Genomic DNA, 25,826 nt, shown 5'->3' on the forward strand with positions numbered 1-25,826 from the left:
TGTTATTGCAGAGGCCTCATGTTCAAATCCCATTACTCACATATCCAGCAACAATCTGTAAACACAGTTTTATGGGATCCAAGACCCTCTTATGGCCTCTGTGGGTATCATTCATGCACATGTCATGCACATATATAAATGTAAGCACACACCTGTAAGTATAAAATAAAATCAGTAAGTCTTAAGAAATCATATTATCTATATAATCATTTAAACTTTTTGTCTTTATGATTCATATTGCATTCCTATTTTAAGAACTATGGTTTCCTGAAATTAAAAATTTAATTCTTGAGACAGCACTATTTGATGTTATTCAGAAATCTCCAATGGATATAAATACAAGAATCTTTATAAACAAATACAGGTTGTTATAAAATGCACTGGGCCAAACGTATTTCAGATTTATACATTTTTCAGATTTTAGAATACCAGTTAATAGTGAATGTTCCTCTTCAATAAATCCCCAAGTTTTTTGACTGCTAAACTTGCAACTTTTCTTCTGTCCATAAAGCTGTCCACTATTAATCCCATTCAGTTAATTAACCATTGCCTAGTATATAATGTAAATATAATGTAAAGGCTGAATCTTTTCCCTATGGAACTTAAAACATCTTAGAGACCAAAATTTATCTGAATCTAAGAAAATTTATGTTTCTTTCTACATTCCAAAAGTAGGTTTAAGACAAAAGATTTTGTCCCATTAACAATCATACTTCTATTATACCAATGAACATATTTTGCCAGGACTGTCATTATTGCAGCTTTTTGGGCACACTTCTGGGTAGGAATACTCATTACTTTTCTCCCACAGCATCTTGCATAAAACTTTCTAGCTACTGGTGATCAAACTTCCAGATAAGGTGAAGCTTAGTTTCTCAATATCTTATAACCCAAGTGAGTTATCTGTAGTAATGATGTCTTATAATTTTGTTAAAGTAGGCACCTAGGATAGTTAAAAGAAAAGGGACCCCAAAGAGAATGGCACTATTAGGAGGTGTGGCCTTGTTGGAATAGGTGGGGTCTTGTTGAAGGAAGTCTGTCACTGTGGAGGCAGGTTTTGAGGTCTCATATATGCCCAAGCCATGCCCAGTAAGACAGATAACTTGCTGTTGCCTGTAAACCAAGATGTAGGACACTCAGCTTCTTCTCCAGCACCATGTCTGCCTACACACCATGATGTCATACTATGATGATAATGGACTAAACCTCTGAAAATGCAAGCCAAGTAAATGTTTTTCCTTTGTAAGAGTTGCTGTGGTCCTGGTGTCTCTTCACAACAATTGAAACCTTAACTAAGATAGCAGCTAAAAGCGCCTGAAGTACCTTGTAATGTTTTGGGATACTGTGGAACCTTCCTGACCAAAAGGTTGCAGGGAGGTATCCAATACCTGGTACTGAGATTTTTATTTAATAACTTTTGTTTCTGGGGAGAACATTATATGTCCATTAAGCATGTCTCCATTCAAAGCTTTATGTTTAAAAAATAAAGTATGTTTTTAATAGAATTATAAAATAGTAGCTTTTCATACATTATCCTTTCCTCCCACCTGTTCTCCCCTAGCCTCCTCCCTAGCTCCATCCCCACTTAAATGTTTCCATCCTTGGTGTCCTGTCCCTATAGTCTCATGCCACATGTGTTCTGCTGATCTAGACCTGAAACACAGGAGAGATCTCATATCTGGCACTGGAAACTTAGTCAAGAACCCATGACTAGAGAGGCCATTGGCCCTAGGGAAAATCTACTACTGCTGCTGTTTTGCTAAATAGACACATTGTCAAACTACTGTCTCAGAACTTATGTTTACACACATGGATTAATTAAGTTTTCCATCTTCATCATAGAAGTTTCCTTTAACAGTGTGTGGTAGCTAAAAGAGATTCACATGTGGTCAAAGCATGGACAACAAGTGTCTGTGGAGTGCTTAGACCTAAATGGGATATCTATATCATCCCCCAAACACTCAAGGGACATCTCAGAAGAGGAAGTAAAAAGAATTTAAGAGCCAGAGGCTTAGGAGGAATTGCTATGAATAAGATAAGTGTCTTCTGCACTAGACATGATCATTGCAGTGTTGAACTAAATGCAATTGTGATTACCTACACAAGATCTGTACAAGATTAGGCCAGTCACCATTGCATCATACATGCCCCTCTGAGGGTCCATGGGAAGTTAATAGATAATGAAGGAAGGATTACACTATCCTTAGTGTTGTAACCTTTGATAGACAAATTTCCCATATTCCAGTAAACAGCCCCCATTCATGCACATGCAATGAAATGTAATTAAAGTAAGTGGATTTTGTTTTGTGAACAGATATCAGAATAGGAAGGGAATTGCTGAGAAGAATGGTTTCAGTGGGAGAGGGAATGAAAGAGGATAATTGTGGGGCTGAATATGCCTCCAACTAAGTATATACATGTTTAAAATTTAAGACTTTTAAAAAAGTTACTGATAAATTTCTGGTTATAAAAACAATTTAAATTTCTTACTACAAAAAAATAGAGATCCTGGCTTTCCACTTTGGTTTTAAAAAGATGAACATTCAAAAAAGGCTTTCCCCCTTTTCTAATTCCTAATAAACACTAGCTAATCCTAGATATAGCTTGAACCACAAAAAATAAATAAATCCACAAATTCCTGACTTTTATGAAACTGTGAAAAATTTCAGAGGCAGTACCACTGACCTGCACAGAAATGAGATTCAAAAACTAAAGAAGATGAAGAACTTAGCTGTATGTGTGTACAACAGTACATATAGGAGCCATATATTTAGCCATGTAGAACTCAGTGTTGGAGATCCACATACATTTTCAAAATGCTATTGAGACCTAGAAAATCACTGTGAAAGGAAAATTCCATTTCTGCAATAAGTGGAGAGCCAGGTGTTGCACAGCATGGGCTAAGGACAAATGAGGATTCAAAATTCTTCAAAGCACTCATTTTTCTTTTTTCAGGTATGACAGAATGGAAATGTATTTCAAAGCAATAAGACACAGCATTTTGCAACTTTAGAAAAAAATCATCAGGTTCATTAAGCAGCAGTCATAATGGATGTTGGGTATAATCTCAAAGTAATCCTACTTTCTTCTTCCTGTTCTTTTCATGTATTTATTGGCTAGCCAACTCACTAATATGATTAGGGAACATTTTAAATGACACAGGGTCAGAGTATGATTTCCATTGTCAAAGGTTATCTTCCTACATGCTAAATTGGTTTTTCTTAATTTTGTGGTTAGAGACAATTTGGCCGTATCTCTAGCAACCCCTTTGCAATTACATGCCCTTGGGCAGGAGGCATAGGATATATACTGGTGTTGATTCATTTCTATGACTGAAAAATACTCTGTAGCTTTTGCCTTTTTCCCCATTGAAAGGGAGTCAGCAGCATTACTTATGTGGTACATCTGTTCCAACAGTTTTTTTCAGTGGTCTTAAAAGACTGTCATGATAAATATACACAAATAGTAAAGGAGTGGTGATAAATAATATGATCCTTTTACAGAAGTGCTTTACAAAGGTTAATAAGCAGACACCTACATAGAAATTACTCAGGGTGATTTAAAGTTAAAATGTACATCTTTTCCCCACACCAGACCTACTACTACTACTATACAATATCACAGTGCATTTAAGGTCATCCTGAGCCATATAAATTTCACCTCAAACCAAGAGAGAGAAAGATACATAGAGGCAGACACAGAGACAAACAAATACAGAGACAGGCACAGACATACACATCCAGAGAGTGGGGAAAAGAAGAACACTCAGATAGAATATGAAGAGCATTGTCCACTGAAATATTTTGTCACTTAAAGGTTGTTGTCAGAGTCCCCAAGGAGTTTTATAAAAATGTGCATGCCTGTGGCACAGCTTTAGGCTTATGAAATCAACCAGTTCTCAAAGCATAAACCTGGGCTCCTGTGATAGAACTTATGGAACATGGCTTAGGTGATGCTAGCAAACCAGGAACCGTCCTGAATCCTTTACTTGCATCACTCATCTGATCCCACAAAAATGCTTGAAGTTCATTGCTATTATTGTCTTCATTGTGCATGTACAGTAACTGAAGCAGGCTCCCAGAAGGTAAGTGACTTGCCCAGAGCCACAGAGCTAGTTTATATGATATTGACTTGAGCATTTAACTCCAAATTTTTGTTTGGTTCTTTTCGTGGTCCTTTTTTTATTTTATTAGTTCAAATTAGGAACAAGTTGCTTCAGATGTCAATCCCTTCTCTGTATGATTAAGGTCTCTTTATTCCAGAAGACACCAAGGTAAAACACAGGCCAGAGCTAGGTTATAGAACCCAGCCAGCGCGGCCAGAACAAAAGGGCCAGGGTCCCCACGTGCAGCCCCTTAAGAAGCTCCCTTACTTCACCCCGGCTTTCCTTCACCACGCCCTTATGGGCGAGTCCCGGGACCACCTGGTACCTGTCCCAGGACTATTGGGCGGGGCTAGGGTGTCTCCCTACACTTCTCCCTCTACCTCCCCTCCCCCCCCAACATCCCACCTGCCCCTAGCCATCCCCTCTCCATTCCCCAGGAAGGGTAAGGCCCTCAAAAAGGGCTCTCAGGTCCTTTTAGACACAAGGGGCAAAAAGGACAGAAGCATGCTTTTCTTGCCTTCCTGGGTTGAGAAATGAAAAACTGTTTTCCAGTGACCTAAGAAGGCTTACACCACTGGTCAGAAGGAAAGATGATATACAAGATCCTTAGTCAAATACTTTCAGACCTTTTCAAGTGAAAGAAAAAAATAAGGTGAGAAAATTACTTTTAGAATTAAGAAAGGAAAAATGTCTGTAGTTCAGGCATTTCGCAAACAACAAATTGTTTTGGTCATATTAAAGCATTAAAAATTAATACATGATAACTAATATGTTTGGATTGAAAGCCCAAAGAAAATCCTTGTGGGTGTTTCAGAGAAGTTTCTTGTGACCTGATAGCTGGCTATTGCAGGAAATGAAATTTCACAGTCCAAAAGGATATTTAGTTTAGTAGCAGTTAATCTAAGATCTGGGACGAAGCACATACAATGTGAAATTCCAAGAATTTAAACAGCGTATCTCAACACACTAGGTTGAGAATTTTTTACTGAGTTGGTGGGTGTGGCTGGGCATATTTGAATGACAGGGCTACCTGCTGGGAAGCTTAGGAGAAGGAGTCAAAGGAAGAAGAGAAGAAAAGCCTGCAGACTATTATCAACTGTACCCACATTTCTCAAATTACTATTCAATCAGTGCTGCTTGTGGCTCTGTCCTTATCAGAATTTCCCCTACACACACACACCATTTCTTATGTACCTCACTCCCAATTAATCTCCTAAATGACCTTGTTCTACTCTGCTGCTACAGATCCAGTTATACCCTATGATACTCAGAGCCACAAAACAATAGAAAATCAAAATGAAATATGTTTTATCACCTCTACCAAATTCACAATTGATGCATTGATTAAATCTCACTATGACCTTCAAAGTGAAAGGTTACCCTGCCTGTGTTCCTCAGCTCTTTCCGGCATTGCCATTTGAATGTCCTCCCTGTCATTTCTCTCCTACTGTGTAACCAGCTATATAAACATACATATTCTATCATAGCTTTTACATCTGGACAACTATTCATTTTATGAGCATTACAAGTGAAAATGCATGGCCCCACAAGGAATTTTACAGTTGTGCTTTGGGCCTGCATACTTTATGACATTAACAAGAGAGATCCATTAATTTACAGTTCTGTGCTCAGTAGGGGAGCCATATAATATTCTACTTATATTTAGTTCTCTAGAATGTAGTTTAATCAATATGGCACCTCAGGCAACCTAAAATACTGAAGGCAACATAAAAGAAAGGTTGTCGGACCTAGAAATTTTATGTCCACTGCTGGGAACTTAATGCTTTGGAGACTGCAGAGTTATATGTAGCGAGATTATAGTAAAGCCAGTGATGGAAAAAGGTCAAACTGATGTGGATTAAAGGTACGGAGGGAAAGAAGAGACTTTGCTTAGGACCCTGTGCTGGTTAGATTATATTGTCAAGTTGAGAAAACCTTGAGTCACTTGAGAAGAACAAACCTTACCTAAAGAATCCCCTCAACAAGACTGGCCTGTTTCTATGTCTGTAAGAGAATGTATTGACTGATGATTGATGGGGGAGATCTCAGCCCACTATGAGTGGCACCATCCCAAGAGATGTGGGCCTGGGCTAGATAAGAAAGTTAGATGAACATGAGTTTTTTGAGCAAGCCAGTAAAGTGGTACTCCAAAGTTCCTGCTTTCAGTTCCTGCTTTCAGTTCCTACTCTGATTTCCTTCAGTGAAACACTGTGACCTGGAAGTACAAGATGTAGGAAACCATTTCCTCCCAAGTTGCTTTTAGTCGGAGTGTTTAATCATAGCAAGAGAACACAGACTAGAACTGGCCCTAAGGCAGATGTTTCCAGGTTCTATTTCTTGCTTATATACCTCAAGCACTGCTAGTTGTTTTGATAATATTTTCTACCTCTGAGTGTCAAATGTTAATTTTTAAGTAAACATCACCTTGAGCCAATCATTGACCTTTGCTATGTCTCAGGTTCTGGACCTGTCAAGTGGAGTGCAACAATTAAACTGCTTGCCTCATGGTTCCATGACTTCTAGAACCATGCTTTGCTTATCTTAAACAGCTGTTCTGAGACCCCAAAGAAATATTCAAAATGCAAATGCCATAAAAGTTGTGAAGTGCTATACAATACAGTAGCATTTTAAATTATGTACCTCCAAATAAAACCAACAACTTGTACATGCTCTCCAAAATAAAGCAAATGGACTTCCATCCTTCGATTTTCAATTAGTCTCAAGATTTGTGATTGTATTCCCTTGCAATTTTCAGAAGCAAAAAGAATCAAAGATTCAGATTAGGATGTTTATTAAGAAGATACCAAGCCATTTAGAAATGCTGAGCATAATTTGTGTCTTAACCATTTTTTCTACTGCTGTGTGGATCTCCTAAATAGCTTTTTGTTGTTGTTCCATGAACACTAATAAAAATGATAGGAGGGTTGAAACCAAACAGAATTCAATTAAATTTCAATCTATATTCTGTAAAGGGTGTTGTTTCTATGTGTATGCCTAATTTCCTATATGCTATTAATCTCTTTACACAGTTTGCAGACTAGCCACTAGTTAATAGTTTTGGACATGTGATTCATATTTACACATTAAAATCTTCATGTGGTACATGTATGTATGTATGTATGTATGTATGTATGTATGTATGTAGCTAGGGACTGCATCTGCACACATTATGTAAAGACAAAATGATTTTACTTGAATAACAGCCCTTTCTAGTTTCCAAAGAGAAACATTATAGAGGAATTTACCATCAATCAAGAGCCAGTAAATTCTGTGCAGTATATTCACAACACAGACACGAGAAAGAGATGCTTCTTTCTTAAATGTTTATACATTCTGAAAGACAGTGCCAGTTCTCATGACACTGAGACCTGGATCCCAGCACAAAGAGGTCATGGTCAGAGAACACCTGCCTGTAATAGACAGGGATTTTAAAGAATATGTTTGTTTTGTATTCACTGAAAAGTACAATATACTCTGCCTAAATAATTATGCATTTTGTGCATTGCATTGTGAAATGTCTCTTCAATGCAAGCAATCTCTGCTGCTATTTTCACAGCTACAAAATTTAGTAAGGCCAAGTGCAACCACATGAATTCCTGTGTTTTGATAATGCACAGAAATCACTGGACTTAATTAAATCAAATGCAACAAATGTTGACATGCTATTAACTAACCAATTCCTTAGGAGGACTGACTCTTAAGTTTCACTGGAGTTGGAACATAGAGAGTTTTTAAATGAATGCATTAAAAAGACTGATAAAATAGCAATAATTTAGGTTTCCATTCATATTTTGGTGCTAAGTATTGAACACAGGGACTTGTGCATGCTAGATAAGTATTCTACCACTAAGCCACATCTTCAACCATGATTCCATTTATATTAAAGATAAGTACTTTCTTACAATTATACGTTATATATATATTATACATGTCTTGTATATTTTAATATTATACTTTCTTCCAATTAGAAGGTATAATATACTTTGTAGATCATAAGTTCATCCATTGATAGAATGCAATTCAGTATATTTTAGGGCATTCAGAATTTTCAGACATCACAACCATTTTATGACATTTTGTCAGCCCCAAATGAACACAATATTAATTGTCAACTGTACCCTGTTTACCAAACTTCATGAATCAAACCTAGTCATAGGCAACTAATTTTATACCCACATTGATTTGACTATTCTGAACATTGCATATGAAGACAATTATATAGAATTCTTTTATATCTAGTTCCCTTTACTTAGTCTGTTTTCTAATCTCATTTATGCTATAGCAGTGTTTAATTCATTTTATGCTGACAATTGTATGCGTGTGTGCATGTGTGTGCATGAGCATGCATATATAAAAATTTGCCTATCTACTTGCAAATTGGCAGATATTTTAGGTTGTTTTTACTATTTTGTGGTTATTTATAATCAATTTTTTAATTTTAAAATTATTATTATTTTATTCATACAAGTGTTTAGCCTGCACCTATGTGTGTGCACCATATACATGCCTGATACTTTGAAGACCAGAGGAAAGCAACAGATACCCTGGGACTGGAGTAACAGATGATTGTCACCTATCATGTGGGTACTGGGAACTGAAGCTGAGTCCTCTGCAAAACCAAGAAGTGCTCTTAACAGCTAAGTGAACTCTCTAGTTTCATAATCAGTTTCTCTATCAAGTTCTAATTAACAAGAACATCACTCTATATTTAAAATACCACTTTTGACATTTTTATTGCATGTGTTCCTTTACATGTATTTGTGTGGATGTGGGTAGGTGTGCATATGCCACAGTGCCTGTGTGGAGGTCAGGACAACTTGTACAAGTAGGTTCTCTCCTTCTACCTTTGGGTCTTGAGGATCAACCTAAGGTTATCAGACTTGGCAGCAAACACCTTTATCCACTGAGCCATCTCACTAGTCCAAAGTAGTATTACTCTCTATTAGATAATAATTCCCTAGTTTCTTTCTGAGACATGAAAATCAATATTATATATATGGAGAAACTAGTATGCAATGGGTAGAAAATGAAGAGTTATTAAGTATTTGCTGACTCCAGAATTACTGAATAAAAGAAAACATTCCTTTTACCCAAGTTCTTTTAAGCATGTCTTTACCAAAGCTACTTGGATGGCGTGTAATTGAATATTAGAACTGTAAAAGACTATAGAGTTGAAAGTTTCTCAAAAATGTGTTTCAAAAACCACTTGTATCAAAACTCCCAGGGGGGCTTGTTAAAAATGCCTATTTCTGTCCTCCCCCTTGCAGATAATCGGATTCAATAAATCAGACTTGGAGGCCACAGGAAGCTGCCTCTGTAATAAGCACCCCAGATAATTCAAATGCATACTAAACTGAAAATCATTGATCTCATCCAGTCTTCCCACTCTATAGACAAGGAACTTTGAGTCCATTTGGCAAAGTGTCATGCTAAAGGTTACAGAGCTTGGTGTAGGGACAATGACAGGGAATTGAGGTTAGGAATCCCAAAACAGCACTTTCAGTTACCTTGGCTACTCTCTCTTATCACATCTTCCTGCAAATAGGAGCCTCATGGACTTCTTCACAACCATTGGTGACTAACACACCATACATGCTCAGTAAAATAGTTATTTCTTTAAGCTTGGTTCTTTGTGAACTAAATGACTATAGGGTCTCCTTTAGGGCAGTATTTGCTAAAAGTATAAAGTAACAAATACAATGAAAAGAGCACTAGACCCAGGAGGGAGATCTCTACGGTTCCTGACCCAAATGTTGAAAAAGCTCCTAAGTAGAAAACAATCTTCTATCATGGGCTTTGGTGACTAAAGTAGCCCTGTAGTGACATTTCCTGCCCAAGGTCCTGGAACAACTACATACCCACTGTGATCTATTTAAAGGACCCAGGTCTTTTTTTTCATAATATACTTTCTGCCAAGTTTTCTATTAGAAGGAAATTATAAATTACATGAGCTACCACGATGACTAAAAGGCAGTAGGAATATTTTTTTAATGAAAGTTGCTATGCCAATCAGAAAGACTGAGTACAAATCCATTACCATATGTCAGAAAAAATGATGGAATAGCCATTTACTTTTTTCATTTTCCTTTATTTTTGTATTTTTCAAACTATAAAATAGTATTTTATTATAATTAAACAAAAACATGTGAAGAAAACACCTCTTTACCCCTTCTCATCTTCTTCCCATAATGCAACAATTTAGAAACAATCCAAAATTTTCTATCCATTTAAAACAATATATCACTTCATATACACAAAAGACGTGTGTGTGTGTGTGTGTGTGTGTGTGTGTGTGTGTGTGTGTGTGTGTGTGTGTGTGTGTGCTATGTGTGTATGTAAGAGTCCCTTCTAACTTCTCCCACTTAGAAAGTTATTTTTGTCTTCACTGACTGTGAGAAAGTTGTTCCCATTATTCTTCTCTTAGTCAATGAGAATTCTTAGTCAATTATTCAACTTTACCTAGATGGACTACTGTTCTAATGAGAATACCTGTTTGTCTAAACCCTGGCCCCTCAACAGCTACAAATTATTAGGTGTTCTGCTCATATGCACTTAGGTCACTACTAGCTTGCCTCACTACCTAGTCTTAAGTTGACATCACATAGACCCTAACGACCCTATCCTTTCTTCCCACCTCACAGTGTTTCCTCTTCTTGTATAGTTTTAATTCCTGGCTCATTGCTTCTCACAATTAAACTATCTTCAGCTCTCTGTTCCATTGCCTGAATCCTCTGTCCAAAATGGATCAGCACATCTGTCCACTGCTTCTGTTATCACACTGAGCACAGCCTGAAGAAACCATACATATAAATTGATGACTTCCATCTTCATTTGAGAACTCAATACTACCCATTCTTCTGTTTTTACTAGTGGCCTCTCCTCTAAATTCCAAAGTTCTACATCAATAATTCAAATTTCCGACCAACTCCCTCCCAATTTACTCTCAACAAATGACAGTGCCTGGTACTTAACAGAGAGAACAGAAGTCCAACAAAAGCCCTTTTCACCCCTCTACTAAATCTACAGCAAATTTACATGAGCATTCTCTCCCTCCCCCCTCTCTCTCACTTAAACTGGAGAGAAATTCTTCTTAGTGCCTAATTTTAACATATCCATGAAGAAAATTAAGGAGATGAAATTCCTAAGTATAAGATCCTCTACAATTATTTACCTTGAACAAAGGATTATGAAAATTGGGTGAATAATTAAGAGGGCATGTGGGAGTGGAAATAAGGAGACAATGAACATGCCAGAGAGCCAAGTCTAACCATGAAGTAAAATGTAAGAGTATATTTTTGAATTAGAAATATGTGGTCAATCTTTGGAATGGCTACCATGGAAACAGATGGTCCTGAAGAATGAATGGGTTCATGTAAAATCAAATTAGCAACACTGTGAGACCCAGATGCAGTCATAAACCAGGCACTAGTTTAAGAACAGGTAGGTCCTAGCACAGATATTTTTACTGGAAGGTTCAACTGTACAAATACTGGAGCAGAGAAATAGGCTTGATCCAAGAATGGGGAAATATCTATAGGTTTACTGACCAAATAATGAATCCAGAGCATGATGAGCATATCACCAAGAGTAGCACACTATGAAGTTTAGGCTAGATAAGAAAGGAAGCAATATTAGAAAGGAGTAGTAAGCCTCAGCTCTGAAATTATTGTACATTTTGCCTTTCAAAGTACAACTTTCAAATGTATTATGCCATTACCCCATTATTTACAAAATGCATTACCTTCATGGGAGCAGAATTCAATTACTACCTGCAAATAATAACTGAGCTTTTTTATTAACATGTGCCATGGTACTAATATTTTAGGATACATTTTTAAGAAAAGAAAAAAATAAAAGCATTATGTCTGATTTAATTTAAACCTTTAATTGAATTTTGATAGCATGCATGCTATGATAAAGAAGTCACACATCCCAATTATAGAAAATTTGAAAATCTGTTAACACTCTTTACATATATCTGTATATATAGTTATGTGCCATATTTAAAGGCATGGTTTCCAAAGCTAGTCTGGCTTGGTTTCACCACAGGCAGCCATTTCAACAGTTCTTTGACTTAGGAATTATTTTTCTTTTCTTTTGAGATTGTAATATAATTATGTCATTTCTCCCTTCCCTTGTTCAAAACACTCCAATATACCCCTCTTTGCTCTTTTTCAAACTTACAGCCTCTTTTTTTTAATCAGTTGCTTTTATATGACATCATGAATTATACCAAACTTTGTGTTTAAATTTTATCTTCTGAAAAAAAGTGGTGAAATTATTACCAGGCTGGGTATATGGCTCAGAGGTAGAATGCTTTCTCACTATGCTCAAGGCCCTGGTATTAGACCTTTGTACTTCAAGAATCACACTCTTAATTTTCCTTTCACTGCAGTAAATTATGAGAATGAAAAGAATTAATATATGCAAGCTAATTATAACAGTACTCACAATCAGAACCATTCATTAAAAGGTATGTTAAAAGAACTGGGAAGTGATGCTAAATGGAATTTTCCACTTCCAAGAAAATTTAAACATCATCATTTTACAAAAATATTTGAGCACAATACAGAATATTTAAAATATGTCTACAACATAGTTTGTACAAGTTAGACTTGAGAACAATTGTAGACTTACATCTGTCATTTATGTCTCAGTTTACCCTTATTTCTTGTATGTTTCAGACACACATTTTCAGTGTTTATGTAAAATTAGCTATAGAGACTTTAATTTTTATCTTTATTTTTATTAGAAAAATGATTCTTCCAAGTTACTTTACTTTAGTTATATTTTTCTCTTTTTATTTTTCAATTAACCCTTAAATTCTTCTGAAGTTGGCATTTAATTTCGACTAGTTTATCTTTCAACTTATATAATATTCACTGCCACATGGATTGGACATCTGAGAATTTTATACTGAGATACACAATTGTTACTAGAAACAGAACCTGTTATTTACATATTTTAAGAATTTCCAGATGGGGTCTAGCCGAGCAGGGTACTCAAGGCCCCTGCTGGCAGGAAGACAGTCAGGGGCCTACCTGGCCCTTTGCTGTGCCAGTCATGTGAGCCTTATTACAATAAGGAAATATGTGGTGGAGAAATGGGAGAAATGGAAAAACAGAATGGTTTATGCACTGTGGAAAGGAAGAAATAAAGACGGTGAGGAATGGGCAGATGTTGGAGGCCTGTCTGCCCCTTGGGGCCATGGTGAAGGCAGTGAAGAGTAGACTGAGGAGATAGGTCTGCTTGCCCCCTGGGGCCATAGTGATGACTGGGCCAGGCTGCTGCCAAGGGCCTTGTCTGGGGACCTGATCCTACAGTAGCCAGTGTCTGTGTTAATGTCCCTGTCTCCTGTTGCTGTTGAGTGCCATGCTGATTCCATTGGACTGGGCTGCCTCCTGGTCCTGTGTTTGGGTCTACGGTCCATGCTGCTTCTGGGGCCGTAATGATCTGGGCATCCTTTGCCATCACCTGGGACCATGTGACAACCAGGCCTAGGCTGCTGCCAAGATACTGTCTGGGTCCGTGGTCCTATGGCAGCTAAGGTCTGTGTTGATGCCCATGGTGCCACCAAAGGCCACATGAAGCCTTGGGTCTGGGCAGCAACTTATGGTCTTGTTGGTGTCCAGGGGCTAGGCTGCTACCATAGCCATCCTGACCTGAGTGGACAGGGTTACCACTTGGAGCCAGGATGTCAACCAGACCAAGCTGTTGCCTGAGGCCATGTCTGGGTCCATGGCCCAGCTGCAGATGGGGTCTGTGTTGAAGTCTGTGGCTCAGGTTGCCACTAAGACCAATACAGGGGCCCAGGATCTGGAATGGAGCCTGTGGCTTGTTTGGAGTCTAGGGGTCATGCCACAGCAGGGGCCACACAGATAATGGTAATCTATGCTGCCACCCAGGACCATGGTATAATCTGGGCCCAGGCTGATGCTGAAAGTCATGTCTGGGTCCATGGCCCTATAACAGCCAGGATTCAGATTGATGAATGTGGCTTCTGATACCAATGAGTGTCATAAAGATGCCCATGGTCAGATCAGCCACTGGAGTCCAGGTTGGTGGCTGAGAGCCAGAATACATCCAGATGTGAGTGGCCTGTGCTGCTACTCAATGTCATGATGACATCTATGCCAGAGCTGCAGCTAAGTGCTATGTCAGGGTTCTTGGCCCTACTGCAGCTAGGGTCTGTGCTGATGTATGATGCACTTGTTACTATTGAAGGCTGTACAGACACCTGAGATTGAGGGTCATGTTGGTGTCTCAGGACCATAATACTGCTTGGGCAGTGGTGACATCCAGACCCAGCCACTGTTGAAGAACATGCTGGGGTCCATGGTACTACCACCTCCAGGGTCTGTGCTGAAGTCCGGGTCCTGCATTGCCACCAAAGGCCACACAGAGGCCACAACCTGAGGACTTGGTGGCCATATGGCTGCTAGAACCATTCCCACTTGAGTTGCCACTCCTTCCACCCAGAGCCAGGATGTCATTTGGGCCCAAGCTGCTGCCAATGGCTATGTCTGGGTCTGTGGTCCAGCTACAATTGGGGTCTGTGTGGGTGTCTGTGGCCTGGGTCACCTCATGAGGCCTTAGGAACCATGCAAGATGAAATCATAGGGCCATGCTAAGCCAGCCACACCCTTTACTGGCCCTGGGAAAGCTGACCTTGCCTTTCACTAGACACCACAGCAAGAGAGCTGGCCCCTGGATGCTAGAAAGATAGCCCCCACCCCTCACCACAGGCCAGGGTGAACCAACCCTAAGGACATGCATATAGGGGAACTGACTCTAATACTACACACTTGGCAGGATGGATGAAGAGGTTTGGAGAAGCAGGAAAGAGGGAGAAGCAAAAAGTTTTTTCTGTTGTGGTTTTTTGTTTTGTTTTGTTTTGTTTTGTTTTTGGGTTTTTTGTTTGTTGTTGCTTTTGTTACTTGCTTGCTTGCTTACTTTGATGTGTTTCCTTTTGTGGGGGAACAGCATGGATGATGAAGGATATGGGAGACCAGGAGGTGAGCAGAATTGGGTTGTATGGTATGAAACTCCCAAATAGGTCCTATCCCAAAGAATAATACAGACTTTAAAGACCCCCATGGAAGGCCTCACCCTCCCCGGGGAGCAGAAAGGGTATGGGATAGGTAGGGTGTTAGCTGGGGGTGGGGAGGGCAGGGAAGGAGGGGAGGGAGAGGGACCTGGGATTGACATGTAAAATAATTTTCTTTCTAATTAAAATAAAAATTATTTTTAAAAAGAATTTCCATTTATCTTCTTAGAATAAATACTTAGTGAACCTATGAGATCAAAGATGTTTCTTATTTTTGTAGAGACATCATATCAACCTCTAGAAGTGAATCAATTTAATTGAAGCATTAGATCAGTCATATTCTCTCCAAATGATCTATGTAGCAGATTTTGGTATTTCTGAAGGTTAAATGTGTTAGCATTTTTCATTGAGTTTTCAGTTTTCAAGAAATTACTGGGAAACCCCTTAATCTTTAGGTTATAAAATAATAATGAATAAAAGGTTTTAAAATATAAAATATTTTAGTGACATTGTTTCATTTTTCTACCTTTTCAATTTAGATATTTGATTCAGCTGTGAATAAATTGGTTTTAAACAATGAACATGGGTGTGACCTTGTTTAATTTTTCTTCTGTCCCTAAACTTGTGGCCATAAACATATTTACTAAATCTGCATTTTCCTTCTGTACAAATTTGGGATGTCTCATTTACCATTTCTTAAAAACCCAGAGTATACCTGAATTTATTCTTTAGACTCTGTGATGTTACATTTATTTGCCCATTCCTACATAAACACCACAGCCTTTTTATCATTTCTCCAGTGTAATTTATATGTAGTAGCATGGGTTCCTTGTAATTTTTTTCTTCACATCTTCATCTGGAATTTATAGCATTTGGAGTGACATAAATATCCAATTTTCTGTCACAAGAATCAAAATGATTCCTATAATATTACAGAATCACTTGTCTTCTGAGAAGGACACTGTGAACTTTGAACAGTTGCATAAGCTGGTGAATATATATACCTTTGTGTACATGTTCTGGCAGAAATAAATTCCATGTAACTCCTTATGGTGATTTCAGTTTTGCTGCAGCTCCACCTTCCAATAAGAAAATCACTAGCTGCATATGAAACTGAGCACTTGAAATGTGGCTAATGGACTGGTGATGGGAAATTTATTTTACTTAAATACAATCAACTTAAATTTACATGGTTTCATATTTATTGGACAGAGCCCATCTAGAGCATAGTCATTTTTAAAAGGCTGTACTATAATATTTCATTCATTATTGACAGACAATAGACTTTGCAATTTCCCATTTAATTTGAAACTATCTCGTAGATATAGACCTTCAGTCAAACGTTAAAAACTAACTGGCTCTATGTTCTTAAAGCCAACCCCACTATAAGTTCAAGGCCAGCCAGGGATATACAGGGAACTGCTGTCTCAACCCCCTGTACGCCCCCCCCAGAAGTTTATGACCAGTCTTGCCTATATAATGAGTTCAAGGCTAGTTTGTGCTACATGAGACACTATCTTTAAAAAAACACTAATAGTAACAGAAATTTGTGTTCATGTAATTTGTGAGCTAGCTTCTTCTATTAAAAAAGACTTAAAACTACAAAATGATGAAGTAGAAAAGAGTTTTATTCAAGATTCACCTATGGTAAATATTAATAAAATCTAAAGTTATTTTCTCAAAGTTTATCTATGCATACATGTTATTTTGAAAGTGATTCCTAGAATCTTTTATAAAAATATTGTCCATGGTTATTTCTTGATTGTCAGACTGGGGTAGGTTATTCTTTCTTTACTGTGCCTGTCTGTACTGTTCAGACTTCACCTAACCTGATACTATGTATTCATCAAAGCAATGACATTTTGACCATAGAGCAGTTTTAAATTTCCTGTATTTGCATATGCATGTTGCATAGACCCATAACTTCTTAAAGTATGTAAAATATTAAAAGCAGATTTTTCAATAAAATAAAAAAGAAAGTGATGAAAAATATGCAATGGATATTCTCTGTATAATTGGCACTATACAAATAAAGCAGGTAGTGCAGTCTTAATAATGTTTAAAATTCACTGGAGGAGATAAGTGATACACAAATAACAGTAACTGTTGTATAAAGGCCAATGGCATAGAATAGAAAATAACAAAGTGCAGGGGAAATTCCAGGAACAGAAATTATTTCTTGCTATGGGGCATAAGAAAGAAACAACAGAGAGCTGCATGAAATAAGTGATAATTAAACTGTCTCAAGAATATGGTTCATGTTCAACAGGAAAAAAAAGTAGATCAGAGAGGAAAAAGAATAATGAAAGAATGACATAAAGAAAGCATAGAGGATGAGTAACAAAGGTCATGTGGGATGATAAGTGGCCTGGTCTAGATCATCATATGTGCAGGAAAACAGAAATAATGCTTATGAAGCAGAGTGAGACTGAATTCAAAAGGCTTTAGATATCCAGCCAAAGAATTCAAACACAGCTTCGTAGCTAATAAAGAGATAATAATATTTTATCGATCACTGTCACCTGAGATTATGACCCCAGAACAATAATAGATATGTGGTTAAAATATATATTTTTACAGATTATAAATGTTACCCATGTCATTAAGCATTAAGCAAGGTGTAGAAAGGAGGAAAGTCATTAATAGAGCATAAACCAAGTACAACATAAATGTTAAAAATCCATTAAAAAGTATAATGATCTGGATGTTTTCTATATTGACACACATCTAAGTAAGCCATCATAACAAAGAAACCAACTTGAGAACAGTATTTACTACAAAAGGAAGATAATATTACTGCCACAGTAATTATAAAAAATATAATAACTGAGAGATGGCTCAGTGGTTAATAACACTGGCTGCTTTTGTGAAGTTCTTGGATTTAATTACAAGCACCCATGTGATGGTTCACTATAGCCTAACACTACAGTTTCAGGATAGCCAATGCTCTCTTTCTGTACTCCTCTAGCATGGCATGTATGTTGTGCATAGACACGCATGCAGGAAAAATACATACATATATATATAATATATATATATATATATATTATATATATAATTTTAAAATCCCCCAAAATCTAATAAAATAAAACATATAATTTCTGACTATAAAAAAATGAAAAGAGGGAACACATGTGGATCACCATTTATGGGAAGGATGACACAATTTTTCTAAATTAGTAACAAATGTCGCCTAGCACAATGTTTCAAATCTGAAATTTGAGCCCCCAATAAATGATTGGTCATGCTAGAACATAGGTACAATGGTAGATAACTTTCTATGGGTAAAGGTTCATCTATGTAATATACCTTCAATTTTTAGAAATTATTCAAACTTGATAACAATCTGTACTGCTTAGAATCCATTCATTACTCAATACATTTACATAGTTAAAATATTTTAAGTATAAAAGAATTGTACAGTTACTAAAATTGAGAAGTCTCAGGTTTCTAGCCTCATCCTTACTTTATTCTAGAATATTCACATGGAGACTATATAAAATAGGGAAGTATAAACTTTTATAATTATTTTACTAGCTTTAATTATTTCAATGATTGTGATAGTTTGAAAGATAACAGCCTTCAAAGACTCACTGGTAGCAGTACTATTATGAGGTATGACCTTGCTGGAGTAGGTATGGCATGGTGGAAGAAGTGTGTCAAATGAAGTCTTAAATGCTCAAGCTAGGTCCAGTGGCTCTTTCTCTCTCTTCCCACTGCCTCCAGATCCTGATGTAGGATTCTCAGCTACTACTCCAGCAGCTATCTGCCTGCATGCCTCCATGCTGCCTGCCACTATGATAATGGACTAAACTTCTGAACTGTAAGCCAGCCCCAAATAAAAGTTTTCCTTTATAAGGGTTGTGGTAGTAATGGTGTCTCTTCATGGCAATAGAAACCCTAACTGAGACAATAATTATGGTAAAAATTCAGTGAACAAATCAGAATATTAGTAAAAACATGTTTTGAAGACTGAACCAAAGACAGCAAGAATAAACTATTATGAAAGGCCCTGTCAAGAATCTACGAGAACTGAATGGTAGCAGTAATGATGAAAAGCATAGAACACATTGCAGAGACAAAACTCAAAGTATTTAATTAAAGAAAGGATCACAGGAACAGGACGGAGAATACAAGAAGAGTCACAAATGAATAGGATCACAAGTCCTGAGAATATGGAATAGCAGAATCATTAAAGGAAGCAGACAAAAACAAAGATTTACTTGAAAGAAAACATCAAATTACTGTTTGAGTTCAGTTTTCCTTCCATATCCATGGGTTGTACATTTGTCATAAATTCATCATTTGTGATAAAAAATTCATAAAATATCTGTAAATGAACAAGTATACACTTTATTATTGACTTTATTTCCTAAAACAATTTAGTATAATATATATATATATATATATATATATATATATATATCACTGACAGTATATTAGACATAAGTAACCTGGAGATGATTCAAAGTACATGGAAGAATATATACAAGTTGTAGGTATATGATTTTATATAAGGGCCATAAACATCAGTGGATTTTTGGTATACTTGGTGTCTTAGAATGAATCTACCATATTTGTCAAGAAATGACTTTATATTTTATATGCTTATAGTATGCCCAAATAATAAAACAAATCAGGTAAAAGATAAAAAGTAGGCAAGAAACCAAAGTACAGCAACTTGAAGATGGGAGAGTTAAGGGGAAATATGAGGTGAGACGATGGCCAAAGCCATGTTCATTGGAACAAAAAATGTGTTTTAACAATGATAGATAGAAACTTCACTAGAGAAGTCCTGTTAGCACACACTTAAAGGTTAAGTGCAGATTTTTCTTACTTTCACATTTTATTGCTAAAGGTCTCAAACTGTGAAGTATTTAATAATATTTCTACTTTCTTACATTGCCTTTTCACTGAGAAGCATATGGCACTTCACAAATGAAGAAGGCAGTGTGTGCAACCTTCTGACTGTCTCTCATATGATCTTTACTACCACAGTTACATAGATACCCAGACATAAGGGACAGAATGCATTTTCCCCTTAGAATCCTCATGCTGCTACAATTGTCATGGAATGTATTCATATCACCACATCAAGCTTCTTTTAAGGAACAGATGTGAACACACAATTCCATTTTTACTGAAGTGTATTATCATTTTAACCATATTTTGACTCATTTTTCTTTCCCAGCTTTCCCCATATTTTTCCAAATAGCAAATGTTTTGTACTGAGCCACTTCCCTAAGTTATACAACCCAACATTTTAAATAAAGCAACATTTAAACAAGACTGGAATTGTCATTTTATAATTCACAATTTTCAGATGGCCAGGTCCTTCATAACATATCTTCTTAAAGCTAAATAAAACATCACTTGGTTTTGCACCTGTGGATACATATTCCAGGTGAATAACTCAGGCTGTTTTCCAAGTAGCCAGAGAATCAGATGACACTTTAAAGCAATGAATGTGTGTACGGGCTTTATTTCATGTTGGCTAACAAGAAGCTTGCATCCCTTTGAGTAGCTGTGGCTTAGATAACTATTTGCTAAACCAAGCTACCTGCCAAAGCCAGTGTCCAGACACCTCAATCCTCCCAAATCTCCCCCACAGGATTGTTTTAGCTTCTGTACGAAAGATCGGTAAGAGTCCTAAGAAACTGATAATATCCCAGTGTTCAACCTGTGGGCAGCTACCTCACAAAGTTGTTTAAATTCCCATCCTACTTCTCTAATGCCTGACCTCAGTCTGTGGAGCAAAAGCACAGCCAGTCAGCCAAGGCTGAGTGTCACAAAGATAACTCTAGCTGCTATGTGCCTTCCCTTCCTGCCAGCTGGGGCTAGAGTGGGTAAGCCAGGGGGAGCCTTTGATGCCACAGCCTTTTACCCAAATTTATATGCTTTCTATTCAAATCATAGGCTTTCAGCCTGCTCATTTCAGGCTATTTAGCCCAGGACAGTACTGAAAATTGGAAAGTTTATAAGGTAAGCCAGCAGTGTAGCCACTGTTTCAGGTCCAGCCACTGAGCAGTATGACAGCAGTGTGGCCAGATAGCAGAGTTGCTGGAGGAAGCAGAAAAGATTGGATAGGGTAATGGCACGAAATGCCATCTGAAGCCTCCTAGACTTTGAGACACCTGGGAATTTTCAGCTCCCTAGGTCCCAGGCTAATTGCCTGATTTCCATCAGGGGAAGAACGTGTTTGGAGCCACTTGACAAGAAGGAAAGCAGAAAGCAAAGTGTCTGTGACTCTGTAGGCAGAGCCCAGTAGCACAGCGCTATCACGGTAAAAGCTACAAGCCCTGAAATTGTCAGGGACAAAGTCTATGCCCATCACAACCAAGTGGGGAGATAGGACTGTCAGTTGTTTAAATAGTCCCCAATCTCCCACGCCTGTCCTGGACACTTAACCCCCTCCTTTCCAGGGACTGTGTGATTGACCTGTACAATGTCTAAGAAACTTGTAAATTTTCAAGAATACCCTTCCTCTGGATCCCTTCTTTGGGTCTATCTTATTTGCAATGCATGTTTCCCCTGGCCAGCAAAGAAGTAGTATTACTCCTTGAAAGTCTGTACAATCTATGTTTAAATATGTTGGTGAGGGGCAGGTGCTGCTTCCTATTCACCAGCACAATAGTCTTAAACAGACCCCATTCCCAACGTTGCTGCCCCTTTTGTAAGTCCCAGGGTAGCTTTCAGCCCAGATGTACTTTTCCTGTGCTTTATAGCAATGACAATTACTGCAGGGAAGGATGAGTCTTAAACATCTGTTTATTAATGTCTACTGCTAAGTGCCTAGGTTGTACCTGGCTGGGGGTAACTGTAGGGACCAGAAGAAATCACTAGAACTGAGAACATCTCCTCTGCTTTTCTTTATTTCTTTCTTTCTTTCTCTCTTTCTTTCTTTCTTTCTTTCTCCCTTCCTTCCTTCCTTCCTTTCTTCCTTGTGTGACAGTAACATCAAGCTGTTTGTTCCACTTCAGAGGTTCAAATCAAGATAAAGCCACTTGGGGGTTATTCTTTATAAAATCCCTTTCTGAGACCCCCCCTCACAAGGAATCTGAAGGGCAACTTGATAAGGGGCCATCTTCACAGTGAGAAAGGGTTCCTGCAACCTAGAAAATCCCTGCTCAGAGGAGCAGGGAGGAATTTTTTTTCAGGATGAAAAAAGGAACATCTCGCGGTGTACAGGAGCACTCCTTTAAGTTGGAAGGCAGAAGACAGATGGTTCTGGGTCACTAGCAGTCTTGTGCTTCAGCTTCGTTCCCAGATGCAGGAGCCCAGACTGGGAACCCCCTGCTGCTGCACCCAGCAACTACCTGAACTCCAACCTCCGTGGGTTGCTCTCCTGGTCATAAGCAAAATATAAATAAATAAAGTCGAAAGAACCAGTGGGAAATTGCCTTTCAGCCTGCAAAGCTGCGACTCCCCCACAGACCACAGAGATCTTGTTGGAAAAAAACACAAAACTCAGGCTCTCACCTGCCTCACTCATCAAGCAGGCAAGGAGCCCCCGACTTAAAGAGTAAAAAGAAAGTGGCGAGTTTCCAACTGGAGAAACTCGAGCGGGACAACTACGGCTTCTATGGCTTTAGCCTCCCAGATGACCCCGACAGTGCCTATCCCACAAGAGCCAACTCTCTGCCCCGCGCGTGCGGTTAGTGTCTTCCTTACCTGAGTTTTGCAAAACAACCAGCAAGGTCCAGTAGGTCTCAGGCATGTAGATCCATGTGCAGGGCGAGATGGAAAGCCGAGTTCAGAAGAGCAGAGGCTTCCAGGGTGCTCAGTAAAGCTGCCCAAAGATGAGTGGGATGAATGAAGCGTTTGGAACACCGTGTCTCCTAAGCCGTGGGCACAGTCTCCCACCAGGTTCCCTCCACTCCAAGTCCTTAGCCAACGAGGATGCCAGGGAAGTTCGGAAGATTCCTGGAGTTCGGAGAAGCTTCCATGGACTTTGGGAGGAACCTGAGAGGGGACAGGTTACAGGAGGGTTCCTAAATCATTAGGCCCTTTAGTTAGAATGACAGGTATCATCTCTCAGCTCAGTGACTGGATTCTTGAAGGTGCCCGCCTCCAAGATTCTATGGAGTGACTTTGCTTTGGTGCAGCCTCCTTCCAGCCGCACCTCGTCCAAGCCAAAGGGTGCGTGCCACACTGGGACGCCGGGACACGGGGTGCCTCAGCAGGCGGCGCGACCACCGTGCGCAGGGCAAGCGAGCTCCAGAAGGCAGCGGAGCCACCTGCTCAGGCGGGCTGCGGTGCAGGCAGCCCGCATGAACCCCGCTCGCCCGCCTCCCTTCCGCGCCTCTCCAGCGCTTTTCGGAGTCCTCAGGTCGGTGCGCAGAAGCCACTCGCTCCAGCCCTCAAGGAGCGGAGTGAGGGGAGTAAGCCCTGCGCTCCTCTCACATCCTGTCACCGTCGCCAACGCCTCCGAAATATGCCTAGAGTAGGGAAGTGGGAGGGTAGTGGAAGTCACCAGAGCCTGGGCTTCGTTGCTAACAGTTTGGTGCCTCCTGGCTGACTGACTGCAATCGGGAGGTGCGAATTAGAGAAGGGCCACTCTGGCGCGTCACGGCAAAGGGACGCTTCTGCTCCTCCTCCTCTTTCACACCCCCTTTGGATTTGGGAGCGCCAGGAGGGAAGACCGAATGAGAAGAGTGGGGGAGAGAAGCTCCCAACCCCAAGTCCCCCATGCCCTGGTTTAAAAACGCGCTTCTCTTACCTTTCCCGGGAGAAGGGAAGCGTGTCGCTGCAGCGCCGTCTAGCGTCGTTCCCAGTCTAAGCCGCCATAAAGGGTTGAGGCGAGCATTCAGCTCCGTGCAGGTGTGGAAAGTCAGGAAGGCAGAGTTTTTCAGCTTTTACGGTCCCCAGTTTCATCCACTGAACAAAATAACTAGTCCAGCCGGCTATGAACCTACTTGGTTCCATGCAGGTCATAACTTAATGTTTTTAAAGACGAAGGTCACCAGCTTACCTAATTTTAGTTATAATTAAGCTCCCCAATACCTAAGAGAAGTCTTTTCCAGTCCCACCTGTGTTAAAGATCCTGAACTCTCAGGGTTCTCCTGTCCTCCAGGCCTTAGGAGAGGCAGGTGACATTCTGGGAAGTAGGGATGGTCTCACAGCCAGACCCAGAACTGTGATCCCTCTTCCTTAAACCTCAGGCTCATCAGCCATGCTCCTGAACACCTGCTTTCCGAAGTCTGGCAGCCCCCAAACCATTCTCTTAAGAGCTAAAGCAAAGAAAGACTATTATCCAAGAACCTGCAGGATGCAGACCACAGCGGTGCAGAGTGCAGTTTCGACTCGAAGTATCTTCCACAGCATTCCCATGGGTTTTTTAAACCGTGCTGATTAACGTATTTAACAGGATTGCTCATTTAACGGGTCAGCTGAGCGCTGTGCGCTAGAATTTGCTGCTACGCTGAGTTCCTATTAATTTATCTTCCTGTGCACTTTCTCCAGCTGTTCTCCCGAGGCTGCTCCGGTGCTCTGCATTCGCCACAGAAAGCCAGCTAGCGTGGGAGACAGAAACAAGGACCAGGATGGGGTCAGCTCTTGGTGTGCCTTTGCACAGCACAGATCCCTACCTTTCTAGTTGTCTTTCTTTGCCTGACCCCCAATCAGAGTGCACTCAACTTTTAAAATTAAAGCACCCTCACGGGGTGCTTCAAGTTACTCTCCCCTTTTCACCAAGTTCACTTGCTTGCATTCCTCTTCCCCTTATGGATTATTCTTCTAATCGTAATTCACAAAACCTCATGGCATATTCCTTCTGCAACTGGAGTTTAAATTTGGAAATCTTGAGAAGTCATTGGGAAAGGGAAAGTCCTTCTAGGTAGGCAGCAATTGGCAGTGCCAACCATTTACCCTGGTTTTTGTTTATATGCATGCTTGGGAGGAATTGTTTTTGAAACAGGAAATGCCCTACAATTTCCTGTTTGTTAACGATTCCCTGTTTTCACATAAAACACATTTCCCTAGGCAGAGATGGCCAACTGATCCTCCTTTGTCCTTTGTTACAGTGCTCCTGCAAACTTCCCTGCATGCTTGCCCAGCAGCAACCTTCATCTACATTTCCAGCCAATCTGTGCTGGGCCTACATCACCATTACAGGCACTCTGCCACTTTCTTCCATCAAGCTGGCAGACCATCAGCAACACATACAGGGTGTGATCCACAGTAGAAGAACCCCTTTCCCAGACTTTTGTCCCTTGGTTAGGTCACAGGTGTACACACACCAATCTTCAATATAATGCCAGTCCTCAAGCTCTGGGCTTAGATGATTAGCTGAGATGTCTTGGGTGAAGACATATGGCTAAGCTATAAGACCCTTCATTGCATTAGAAGCCAGTAGGCAGGGTTAATGGAACTCATTCACGATACTGGCCAGTGTTATCCCTCAGCAAATCAAATAGAAAGTCTATACATTTAACACAAAACATAGATCTGAGCATGGGGGCACCATGGCTACAATCCTAGCAATGGGAGTCTCAGGCAATAATAGAATTGCTTGAGTATAATGTCAACCTGGACTACACACTGAAAGTCTTGTCTCAAAAATAAATAAATCCCTTAAAGTGCAGTCATGTCGTTGATCAACTTTCTACACCCTGTCCATTCTCTTAACCAGTACCTGTTTATACACTGTACTCTGGACCTTCCGTACCTATCAAA

General features: G+C 39.4%; 1 long non-coding RNA gene across 1 annotated transcript in view; it reads right to left on the bottom strand.

Moving 5' to 3' along the window:
• The window catches only part of LOC118239417, a 65,948-nt gene extending 41,290 nt beyond the window's left edge, over positions 1-24,658 (bottom strand). Inside the window, exons 1-2 of the long non-coding RNA XR_004771454.1 lie at positions 23,872-24,658; positions 22,824-23,114 (exon numbers count right to left, since the gene is read on the bottom strand). This is a non-coding gene — a long non-coding RNA (uncharacterized LOC118239417). The remainder of the gene's footprint in view (positions 1-22,823; positions 23,115-23,871) is intronic.
• Between the last annotated feature and the right edge of the window lie 1,168 nt (positions 24,659-25,826).

This window comes from Cricetulus griseus, chromosome X (genome assembly GCF_003668045.3).
Source record: "Cricetulus griseus strain 17A/GY chromosome X, alternate assembly CriGri-PICRH-1.0, whole genome shotgun sequence".
In the NCBI taxonomy this organism is placed as follows: domain Eukaryota; kingdom Metazoa; phylum Chordata; class Mammalia; order Rodentia; family Cricetidae; genus Cricetulus; species Cricetulus griseus.